Raw genomic sequence first — 12,698 nt, 5'->3', positions numbered from 1 at the left:
TGTCTGGGGCCGTGCCGTGCTGTGCCCACCCGTGCCAGGCTGGAGCACAGCCCCGGGGGGGAATCCCATGTCTGGGCACTCGGATGGGGCTGGCATGGGGGTAAACAGAGGTTTGCTCAACCCTGGCACACTCAGAGCCTTCGCAACCCCGGCGGCTGTTGTGCAAAGAGCTGTTTACTCCGGCTTGGGGCGGTGTTTCATTTCCACGCTCACACAGGGCTCACATAGCCCAGCACTGCCAAAATTTGGGGGTCCAGAGCAGAGCCCTGGGAGCAGCAGGGTGTGTCCGTGTGGTGGGAGACCAGCCGGGGCAGATCGGAGGGGATTTTTTTATTTGATTTGATTTGATCGGAGGGGATTCATTGAGCCAGAGGGGATGGCCCGGGTCTCTCAGCACTGACCTCACCAGCCCGAGAATCCAAGCAAAGGCATTTTCCCCCAAATCTGCCCAGCTTGTAACGGGTCAGGCTGCTGGCAGGGTATGGGTTGAAGGCTCAGCACCCTGGGCTGGGGCACGGCGCCGATGCCCACTGCCTGCCCAGGCCGGGGTGAGCTGCCCTCGCAACATTTCCCTGGGGTGTAGCAACAGCCCCCGGCCCGCCGGGACGGAAGGCGGTGCCGTGCGGGCTGTTTACCAGCCGAGCAGGAATATCCGTGGGTAGCCATGGCGACCTGGGCATCTCCGTGGGAACCGGGGGCGCCGCGCTGCGAACGCCCAGCTGGACACCGGCAAGCGCCCGCCGCCGCTGGGGCCCCGCCGCGGGCTGCGATCGGGCTGGGGAGGGGATTGTGCATCCATCACCAGCGCACGGCCGTCCAAGGGCTCGCCTCGCCCTGGGAAAGGCTCGTCCCAGCAGGCTCCGAGCGTGCCAATGATCCGGGAGAGCGGCCCGGGAGCGGGGATGGAGCAGATGTGCCCCCTGTCAGCGCTCTCGGTTCCCCTTCGGCTCTGAGTCACGCTCACAAGCTCCCAGAGCCCGTCCCTGCCATGGGACAGGGATGGGACGGTGTTCACAGGGGTCTCAGGATGAGGGGAGAGATGAGGATCTGACTCTGTGTTTCAGAAGGCTGATTTATTATTTTATGATATATATTACATTAAAACTATACTAAAAGTATAGAAGAAAGGACTTCATCAGAAGGCTGGCTAAGAATAGAATTGCAAAGAATGATAACAAAGGTTTGTGGCTTGGACTCTGTCTGAGCCAGCTGAGCTGTGATTGGCCATTAATTAGAAACAATCAACACGGACCAATCACAGATGCACCTGTTGCATCCCACAGCAGCAGATAATCAATGTTTACATTTTGTTCTTGAGGCCTCTCAGCTTTTCAGGAGGAAAAATCCTAAGGAAAGGATTTTTCCTAAAAGATGTCTGCGACACAGGAATACAAGGCAGGGTCCTGCAGGGATCCCGAGCTGTGTGTCCCACCCTGGCAGGAGGATGTGTGGGGAGGGGGCTGCTGTGTGTGTGAGAGCCATCTGGGTGCCAAGGGTCCCATGTGCAGGTGACACCGGCCATGGTGCAGGACAGCAAGGGGAGCACAGTTTGGAGGGAGGGTGGATGCTCACAGGGCAGTTTTGGGGTGAGTGGTGGGGCAGTGGCTCCCAGTTGGTGACATGAGAACCTCCCGAGGCTGCGGCCATCAGGCAAGGGGGAAGGTGGAAAGGGGAAGCAGCTGCGGGGTTTTTCCTGGTTGCAGAGTGTGAGATGGGGACTGAAGGCACTGGACAGCACCCCTTGGGCATGGCCAGACCCTGTGGGCAGCTCTGGTTGCAGTGCACACAGGCAGCAGCCCCATGTTCAGTGCTCAGGAGCTCTCAGACAGGCATCTCTGTGTTCCCAGTGCCTCTGATTCCATCCCTGCTGGGTGGATCATTGCTCTTAAACACAATAAAGCACATTCCTGGTGCGTAGCAGCTCCGCAGGCAGCAAAGCCCATCTTCCCTAAAGGGATTTTCCCTTTCTTCTTTTCACTCCCTAAAAAAATAGAATATTGCCAGTCACGTAAGACGCAAGATACAAGTGCAAAACCTTCTGCAGTCTCTAATGGGTGAGGAGAGCTGGTTAATTGGTGCCCAATGCAAGTAGTTCAGACTCTACCCCTTTGCTCAGCCATCAGCAATAAGGAGGGAGCAGAGGGCTCCCCATCAAGTGGGGAGAGGTGGTGAGGAGGGGATGTCATCACCAGGGGACAGGGGGGCATGGGCAGCATGGAGCCACTCCTGGGACAGAAGCCCATGCAGGACCCTCCTGTGTCTGCAGGCTCTGGTCACCCCAACACCAGAGATGTCCCCAGCGCCTGTCCCTGCTGTGCCACCGCCAGCTCCTCCCCACGAGGCAGCTGCAATTTGGAGAGGATTGATGGCAGGGGTCCTCCAGGCTGACCTTGAGCAGCTCCCGACACATCCCTGCAATTAATGAGGCAGGAGGATTAATTTCTGCGTGGCAGATCTGGGGAGGCCCTGATGGGCATGGGGAGGGGAGGAAGGGTGGGATGTGCTGCCATTATTCACCTCTGCTCTGTGAGATGCCAAAGTGGTGCCAGGGGGCTGCAACTCCAGCTCGGCAGAGTGGTTTGACAGGGTGGATGGGCAAGAGAGAGAGATTCTCCATGGCACCACCTGGAACCTGCCTGTCCCTAAATTCTGCCTCTGTTACACAGGTATGTGTGGCAGAGGAACCTCCCCATGAGCTTTGGCCTCTCACCCCTCCTATTCCTGGAAATTCCTGCTCTTTTCTGCTGAGTCACTCCAGAGCTCAGACTTAACGAAGCATCTCCTCCTGCTATTGCTGAAAAGAAATTTCCCTTTGATGCTGCCTCCCATCAAACCACCTGGGCAGGGGCTGCTCACCCCCCAGCACAGCCCCTCGCCTGGCTGTGCCCCTGGTGCCAGGCAGCAGCTCTGACTCTGATCCCAGCCATTCCCATCACTTCCCAGCAATCAGGCTGCAAGCAAAGCACTATTATTTTTCTGCTCTAATAAACACCTCTGTGAATAATAGAAAAAAACCCCCAGCTTTTATCAGGAGAAAAGGATACCTGGGGATTATTTACTCAGAGTCAATAGTTGCAGATAGGGCAGCCACCAACAGCTGCTCATGGCTGGAGCATTGCATGGAAAAGGGGCAAAGCCCTCCCAAGTGCTCCCCCCTTGCTGCTGCTGAATGAAACCCCAATCTGGGCTGTGGAGACCCCCTTCATTCCCCATCCATATCAGTGCCAGGCCCCTGGAAGGCACAGGGAGGGCTCTGGGTGCTGGAGCTGTGGGGCTGGAATGTGACTTGGAGCTGGCACTGCTCCTCCAACAGGGGCTGAGATCTGGGAGAGCAAAAAATCCACGGTCAATTGAGCTAATCACAAAGGCAATGAAATGTCCTCGTGAGGTTATAAACATCCCTGCTTGAGCACAGTGACACAGGGAAATAGGAATCCAACCAAGCAGCCTCCAAAAGTGCTTCATTCCCCATTATTTTCATTAGCTGCCTTGTAATTTGATTTGTCCCTCTCCTGCTGCTGGCTTTTTCCATGGCCAAGAGGAGTGAGAGATGAGACATCCCCAAATGAGCCTGACAGTGTCCAGGGGGGTCAGGAGTGACACAGCTCCCCTGGCTCTGTGTCCAGGAGGGTCAGGAGTGACACAGCTCCTCTGGCTCCGTGTCCAGGGGTGTCAGGAGTGACACAGCTCCCCTGGCTCTGTGTCCAGGGGTGTCAGGAGTGACACAGCTCCCCTGGCTCCGTGTCTGTGCCCTGTGAGATGGGACAGAAGTTTGGGGTTCCTGCACCACCCTGATGGCTCTGAGACTCCCCAGATCTCCTGGCCAAGACTCCCTGTGGTTCCCAGAGCCATCAGTGCCCTTCCTGGGGGCACAGGGAGCAGGGAGAGGGTCCCAGGGCTGGCATGGTGTCAGCACCACCCCCTGTCTCTGGGTGATGCTGTGCCCCCTGCTCCAGGCTGACATCCTGTCCCCATTATCTGCAATTTCCTTGAAAGCTGTCAGGCATGGAAGGGGGGGCCCCTTTGCAAATGAAGAGAGGAGGAAACAACCAGGTCTGCATTTATCCCACTAGAAATTAATCCCCCCTTCTTATTTAAAGGTATCAGTGAATGAGGCCAAGTTGTTAAGTGACAAAAGAAAAATGATTCTTGCCTTCCAGGGTTATTAAAATCATGTTCTACAATTTTAGCAGCCACAAGGAAGCCCAGATAATGACAGATGATGATAATCCATCTCCAGCACAGCCTGGTCTATAATGATACTGCCCATATCTCTTGTATTACCACCAATTACTCAGTGTATAATGAAAATGTACATCCATTCTGGGGAGCTGCATTTGCTGCCTCTGAATCCAATTCCTCCCTCTCCTTTCCCCAGCACCCTCCTGCTACAGCTGGAGCCCCACCACGCCCGGCTCTGGGATGTGGCTGGGGGGATCCAGCCTGTCCCTGGCAGGGATTTGTGTTTGTGAGGGCTCTGGGTGCCCCTCACCTTGGCCTGGAGCTCCTGGGGCTGTCTGGGGACACAGGCAGCAGCACACGAGAGGCTTTGAAATGCAAATTGCAGGAGGAAGCCGAGGAGATGCAAAGCAAAGCGAATGCTCTCTGCTGGCCGAGGTGGGCGGGTTGGCCCCTGCTGCCAAAATCGGGCTGGAAGTGGCTGTCCTAATGCTGAGGTGGCATAATCCTGCTCAGCACAGCGACATCCCGCTGGGCACAGCGCCATCCCGCTGGGCACAGCACCATCCTGCTGGGCACAGCATCATCCCCTCATCACAAAATCATCTCACTGGGCAGAACAGAATCCTGCTCAGCATCCTCCCGCTGGGCACAGCACCATCCCGCTGGGCACAGCACCATCCTGCTCGGTGCAGCATCATCCCAGAGGGCACAGCACCATCCTGCTCGGTGCAGCATCATCTCACTGGGCAGAACAGAATCCTGCTCAGCATCCTCCTGCTGGGCACAGCACCATCCTGCTCAGCACAGCATCACCCCCTCATCACAAAATCATCCCACTGGGCAGAACAGAATCCTGCTGGGCACAGCATCATCCCAGAGGGCACAGCACCATCCTGCTCGGTGCAGCATCATCCCCTCATCACAGCATCATTCACAGAATTCAGAGTTACTGGGTTGGAAGAGACCTTCAAGATCATCGAGTCCAACCCAGCCTCAACATCTCAACCAAACCCTGGCACCCAGTGCCACATCCAGGCTTGTTTTAAACACCCCCAGGGATGGGGACTCCACCACCTCCCCGGGCAGAACATTATCAACAGATATGTGAAATCCAGAACTTTATCACCCTTTCTGTAAAAAAAAAACTTTTTCCTAATATCCAACCTAAATTTCCCTTGTTGCAGCTTGAGGCTGTGTCCTCACTGGGCAGAACAGAACCCTGCTGGGCACAGCACCATCCCAGAGGGCACAGCACCATCCTGCTCAGTGCAGCATCATCCCACTGGGCAGAACAGAATCCTGCTGGGCACAGCACCATCCCAGAGGGCACAGCACCATTGTGCCCAGCTGGCAGCAGCTGCGTGGCCCAGCCTGGAGCAGAGCTGCCATGACAACCCCACTGTCACCTTCTGATGGCTGGAGGTGACAGGGTCACACCTTTCCCACGCCGTGGATGTTCCTTTGGGAAAACATCCTTCTGAGCTTTTCCATCCCCTCCCAGGGGGAAGCTGTGCTCCCTGCACTGGCACCAGCTGCATTTCACAGCAGCATTTAATCCTGTTAAATCAGAGTGGGAATCACTCAGACCCGGGTGGGCGCCTGATTGCAACTGGATCCGCTCCCACTGTAGCACCTGGAAACAGCACCAGGCTGTGTAAGATTAATGTGGATATGTATTTCATCTGGATTCTATTGTCTCTCACTCAATTCAGGTCAAAAAGCAGCAGACAACATCTTTTAAGGTGAAAACATAATCTTTTGGAAAATTGAAAATACAGATCGTGGTTTGGGCAGCAGTCTGTGCGTGTGCTGCCATCAGAGCCTCCAGTGCCACCCCAGAGACCCTCAGCCTGCATGGGGGGTGTTAAAAATGCCTATTTTATAATTGTCTTTTTGCCAATATTAAAATGAATATTATATGTGTTATGTTAGAAAGTTGTGCTGTATTTATTTTTTTAAGTAGTGTGTTAAATATAGTTTTAGGTTATAACATAATGTTAAAATAGAAACGATGCTATGTAGGATACTTTTCTTAAAGAGAGGACTTGCACCAGATAGCAGCCACAGGACACATAAATCTTTCAGAGAAAAAGAATTTATTGCTCCATTATAAGAAGAAACAAAATTCTTCCCACCTTTCTCAGCCCTGAAGATGCCTGTTAGGATTCGGAGGAAGAAGTTGACACTGACCAGACAGAATCCTGTGTTTGAATGGAATTTATGCATCATGTATGAGGTGTATGAATATGCAACAGGCTGTTGCTTTTAAGGGTTAATCCTCTGTTAACGTGTGCCCTTTTTTGGGCTTATTTTGCCCAGAAAAAGGTACCCACACTGTCTGTAACTCTTTGTTTCTATTGTCCCATATTGTCCTAAACCAAATTGTCCAAATTATTATTACTCTAATTATATTGCCATTTTTATAACCATTTTTATTATTATTAAACTTTTAACATTTTAAAAACAAGTGATCGGCGTTTTTCACAGGGGGCACCTGCACGGGGGTCCCTGGAGCAGAGGAACATCCTGAGCTCATGGAGAGGAGCAGACAGTGGGAAAACTCCCAGAAAACATCTTGTGTGTGCTCTGGGGTGGCCCTGCCTGCCCTTCCCAACACCTGCTGAGCACTGAATCCCCCACATGAAGAGCAAGCTCACCACAATGGGGCCAGGCCCCTGTAAATGTTTTTCCTTGGAGCAGAGCTCCACAGCCAGTTGCCTCATTAACAGGGCTCTCCAGGTAGCAGAACTTGCCTCGTTATTTCTTGAATTAAATGCCTTTGTTTTTCATAACTTTGTGCAATAAATCTGTGTGTGTTTAATACATAATTGAGGGCTCCTCCTGCTCTGAGCTGCTCTGAGCAGAACACCCAGTACCGCCTTCCCCAGAACAACTTTACACGAGTTATTAAAGAACAGAGGTGCAATCTATTAATTATTTCATAAATATTAACAAGCCCTTAATGGCTGCAATCCTGGAATAACAAGTTCCCAGGGAGTTCAGTTTTAAAAAGGTTTTAAAGCGTGGTTTTAACCATGCTGACCACTGGGAACCCACAGGGTCCTACGCTGTGGAAATGGCAGCAGGAGCAGTGCCAGTGCCACTGCTGTGCTTGGATAACTTGGCAAGTCAGCTCTGAACTGAGGATAGAGCTGGGGTGACCAGAAATATGGTTTTAAGTTGAAGGACAACAGGTTTAGACAAGATATTGGGAAAATAATCTTTCCTGGAAGGGTGGTGTGGCCCTGGCACAGGGTGCCCAGAGAAGCTGTAGCTGCCCCATTGCTCAAGGCCAAGCTGGACAGGGCTTGGAGCACCCTGGGATGGTGGGAGGTGTCCCTGCCCATGGCAGGGGGTGGAATGAGTTTGGTTTTAAGGCCTTTTCCAACCCAAACCAGTGTGAAGTGCTTCAGGCAATGCTTCAGGTGGGTGGCAGCTCCCATGTGAATGCAGCAAGTCCAGGGTCCCTCACCCAGCAGACTGGCACCTTCCAGAGAGCTCAGCTCAGGGCAGCCCCTGCACAGCTCCCTAAACTGCCCTGAGCCTGTTCTCACTCATCACCACCCCCCTGCAGCAGCAGCAACAGCAGCAGAGTTATGGCATAGTTATCCCATGTTGGAGCTGGCAGTGCTGGGGTGTCCCTGCAGCTCCCCAGGCCCTGCACATCCTGTGCTTTCCTTCCTGGAGATGGGGAGGTCCTGCTCTTGGGTCCAGGAGAGGTTATGGGGCAAACTGGGAGCCAGGGCTGGCCCTGTACATCCTCTGCTTTCCTTCCTGGAGACATGGAGATCCTGCTCTTGGGTCTAGGAGAGATTATGGGGCAAACTGGGAGCCAGGGCTGGCCCTGCACATCCTCTGCTTTCCTTCCTGGAGATGGGGAGGTCCTGCTCTTGGGTCTAGGAGAGGTTATGGGGCAAACTGGGAGCCAGGGCCCTGCACAGGATGAGGCTGCACTCTCAGGGGTGGGAGCTGGCAGGAGCATCCACAGCTGCCTGTTTGGCAGCACTTCTGGAAACACATCCCCAGGCCAGGCTGCCAGCAGGGCTGGTGTGCAGCAGTGATGCCTTGGAAGCCTGGGATGACACTGATTCATTGGGGCAATTAAAGCTCTTTCCGGCCTTTCCTCAGCAGCATTTTGGCATTTGATTCTTCATGAGTTACAGCACCTTCCTCGCGTGGAGACATTTATGGCCATGAATTTTGCAAAGCCCAGCAGGGCATAATTATCTTCTGAGGGGAGGCAGGAGATCCAGGAGCCCCTGTGAATTCCCACAGGCTGGGGCTTCTGAAAGCAGGAAACACCGAGCCAAACCCAGGGGGTCTGGCATGTTCTCATTCCAAAATCCATTTCACTCTGAAAATTCTCTTTGCTGAGGGAATATCCCATGGAACAAGCAGGAATTCCCTGTGGAGCATCACTCCAGGGTGCTGGTGTGGCCACATCCCTGCCCCTCTTCGGGTCTGGGGATGGAGGGGGGATGCCCAGGGGATGGAAAGGGGGATGGTCCAGGGATGGAGAGCGGATGCTTAGGGGATGGAGAGGGGGATATTTTGGGGTGTGGAGAGGGGGATGTTCAGGGGATGGAGAGGGGGATGCTGAGGAGATGAAGAGGGGGATACTTGGAGGATGGAGAGGGGGATGTTCAGGGGATGGAGAGGGGGATGAAGAGGGGATGCTTAGGGAATGGAGAGGGGAATGTTTGAGGTGTGGAGAGGGGGATGTTTGGGGGATGGAGAGGGGGATGCTGAGGAGATGGAGAGGGGGATACTTGGGGGATGGAGAGGGGGATGCTCAGAGGGTGGAGAGGGGATGGAGAGGGGGATGCTTGGGGAATGGAGGGGGGATAGAGAGGGGGATGCTTGGGGGATACTTGGGGGATGGAGAGAGGGATGTTTGGGGGATGGAAAGAGGGAAGCTCAGGAGATGGAGAGGGGGATGGAGAGGGGGATGCTGAGGGGATGGAGAGGGGGATGCTCGGGGGATGGAGAGGGGGAAGCTCAGGGGATGAGGAAGGGAATGCTCAGGGGATGGAGAGGGAGATGCTCGGGGGACGGAGAGGGGATGCATGGAGGATGGATAGGGGGATGCTGAGGGGATGGGGAGGGGGATGGAGAGGGGGAAGCTCAGGGGATGGAGAGGGGGATGCTTGGGGAATGGAGAGGGGGATATTCAGGGAATGGGGAGGGGAATGCTTGGGGAATGTTCAGGGAATGGAGAGCGGGATGCTTGGGGGCTGCTCGGGGGATGGAGAGAAGGATGCTCAGGCACTGCCTGGAGGGCAACCACGCCCGGATCCGCTCCTGCATCCCGCGGCTGAGGCTGTTTCGCCTTCTCGGGGCCGTCAGGCAGCGGCAGGCCGGCTCGGGCACACCCCGAGATGAATATTGATGGGCGGCTGGATGCGGGGAACGCGCTAATTTAATCAGGGTGACAGGAGCGGGGCTCCCCGGAGGCGCCGCGCTGCCGCTCGCTGACATTAATGTTACTTTGTGTCACAAGGCATTTTTTAATGTATCTTGCCAGTAAAATAATCAGCCTTCTCCCGGGTACGGAGGCACTTGTTTCTCATCCATTATGATACAGACGTCGCTCCTCAGCTGTCATTAGCGCGCAAGAGGGGAGTCGGGGCAACACGTCTGGTATTTTTAGAAGTATGACACGGATGAGGAACATATTCTTGCCTTTCAAAGGCAATAAACAACCTCTGTGGTGCAGCTTCCCTCAGGGCACACGGGGGTGGCGGTGCTGCAGAGCCCGCCCAGCCCTGCGGTCTGTGCCAGGGGAGCACAGGGTGATGCCAGGCTCAGCCCGGGTGGGGAGTGGGATCTGGGGGGGCCTGGGGGACCCCTGTGTGGCTGGCTGGGAGCTCTGTACAAATCACAGACAGGGTGGGACTGCTGGGGAAAGTGCCTTGAGCTGTTTTATTTTCCAGCATCAGTCTCTTTCCATAGTTATGGCAATGGGAAGATGCCACCAGCTCACATCCCAGGCAGCAGACCAAGAACTCAATGTTACAACTCACTTTAAAAGTTTTTTGACCAATCACACAAAGCAAAAGCACATTGACAGTAGTTCCATCCAACCACTGTAAGCACAGGTACCTTTGGTTAAACAATGCTTGCTTATTTCAAATACAATACCTGCTTGTAAGCCTTAAAACACAATGCACAGAGCTCCATTATTAAGCTTAGGACTTCCTAATATCTTGCTAGATAAACTTTTCTGCAGCTTAGAGAGTTATTCTAGACAAGCGTTAATACACAGACCATTGTTCTATTTGTCCTTGCTTTTCCACATTTTAAATAATTTTTCTGCTGACCAATCTCACGGCTGCTGCTCAGCTCCAATCACAGTTCTGCTGTCTCTGGGGCCTGCCTTTTGCAGCTTTCCCAAACCCCTCTGATTTTGTGGATTCCCACACCCCGTTTCAGTGCCTTGGAGCTGGGTGATCTGTGGGAGGGCACTGGCAAGGACATCTTGGACCAGAGCAGCCCCAGGGGCATCTCAGGCACCCACCTGGCAGTTCAGGGCTGACCTGAGCCCAGGCACAGGGCTGGGGGGCCAGGCCAAAGCACCCCCAGGCACAGCAAGGCTTGCAGCCTCCTGCCTGTGCTCTCCTGACCACAGGTCTGAGGCACTTTATCAATTTATGTGGGGAGCTTTCAGCTCACCTTCAAAGCCCCTGACTCCTCGGTGAGCAGCCCTGCTCGTTCTGCTCATGCATCTTTAATCCTGAGTGAAAAACGAGGAGTATTTTTCCCTTTTCTTTGCACTGTTTGGCTTCAGAGGCTGGGATAACAACATCAAATCTCCTCCTCGAGCAGACCCAGAGGGGCTTTCTGTTCCCCAAAAAGCACCACATTGCCTGCCAGGAAAAAGCAGCACATTGCTGGGGGACATGGGGGACATGCTCATGCCCAGCAGCATGAGGGGGACACAGAATGAGCAAAACTGGGGAAGCAGGAGCCAGGCAGCTCCTGGGGAGTTGGGATGAGCCCCCCAAAGGGACACAGGGTGACCAAAGCTGGGGAACAGGAGCCAGGCAGCACCTGGGGAGTTGGGATGAGCCCCCCAAAGGGACACAGAGTGACCAAAGCTGGGGGAGCAGCTCCTGGGGAATGGGGATGAGCCCCCCAAAGGGACACAGGGTGACCAAAGCTGGGGAACAGGAGCCAGGCAGCTCCTGGGGAGTGGGGATGAGCCCCCCCATCACAGCCACTCAGGCAGGAAGCACTAAGAGGAGCCAGACAGGCACTTGAAGAGCATTAAACCCACTGATGGGTCAAAATGCAACTTGAGCTCTAACCCCAGCAGGGTCCAGCTGAAGCTCTGGGATCAGCAGGGAGAGCAGCAACGCCTGGTGGGAGCACAGGGATGTGCTGGCTTGTTTTGAGTTTATTCTATTATCTGTTGCTTTTTTTTGGGTTTTTTTTTGGTTTTTTTTTCCAAGAGGAAAAAATCGCTATGGCAACTTGTGCAACCGCGGCGCTCCTGGGAGACTGACTGCGAGTGAGACTTGCCACTCATCATCTGACAATGTTAATCTGCCGGATTTACATAGTAATTAATGTCAAGAGGCAATCTACGACTTGAGCAATCAGAGTTCCTGTGCATTAAGTCAGGCTCCGAAGACAGCAATACATAATTGTGTGTGAGAAAGGCGTTTAACCCCTCGTGGGCTTTCCCCTGGGAACAAGAGGGTCGGGCCGGCTCTCGCCTGTCCTGACACTCATGTGGTGCTCAGGAGATCTTCAGGCCTCTCTGACCCTGACCATGCTGAGCTCGGGGCTCTCTGGGCCACTCTGGCTGCAGCTCCCAAATCCTCTTTGCCCTTGAACTTCTCTGAGCAGACAGCTCCTGCTCAGGTCCAGCCTTTCCTGTGTTTTCCCGGAATGCATCATGAGCTCAGAAGCTGCAGGACCCCTCTGTAACCACAGCAATAACCCCCAGCAGCACCAGGGTCAGCCCCAGCTTTGGGTTGAGGAGCTGCCCCAGCCCCAGGGCAGCCTCTCTGCATCCCCCTTCCCACTCCAGCCATTCCCATCCGCTCTTCCAGGCCCTCTGGGAAAGCCACACCGGGGACCCAGGCAGTTCAGTCCAGGAACTTGGTCCTGGATGAGAGAATGAGGGGGTTGAGGGAGGGCAGGGCAGGTTTTCTGCCGCACAGCCTGGTGCTGAGGGGTTGCTCACATCCTCCTCTGCATCCTGGGACAGGGCTCAGTCCCTGCTTCCCAAAACTCCTCCAAATCCCTGCCTCCAGCTTCTCCTGCAACCTCCTCTGTAAAGAATAAAGCTCTGCTGAATCCCAGCATCCTTTCTTCCTCCCTCCTTTTGGCTGGATCCAAAAACTTCAGAGGAATGAAAAAAAAAAAATCTAATTGATTTCTTCCGTATTAACAAGTCAATCATTAGGGTGGGTTTTTTTAATGACTCATAAGCAAGCTTGACGTGTCTGTTAATTAAATAGCCATCCCAGCTCTAATCTGCTGCAAGTTAATCATTTGGGGAATTAAAA

This window comes from Melospiza melodia, chromosome 27 (genome assembly GCF_035770615.1).
Source record: "Melospiza melodia melodia isolate bMelMel2 chromosome 27, bMelMel2.pri, whole genome shotgun sequence".
NCBI lineage: Eukaryota > Metazoa > Chordata > Aves > Passeriformes > Passerellidae > Melospiza > Melospiza melodia.
Note: the sequence above shows the minus strand (reverse complement) of the source record.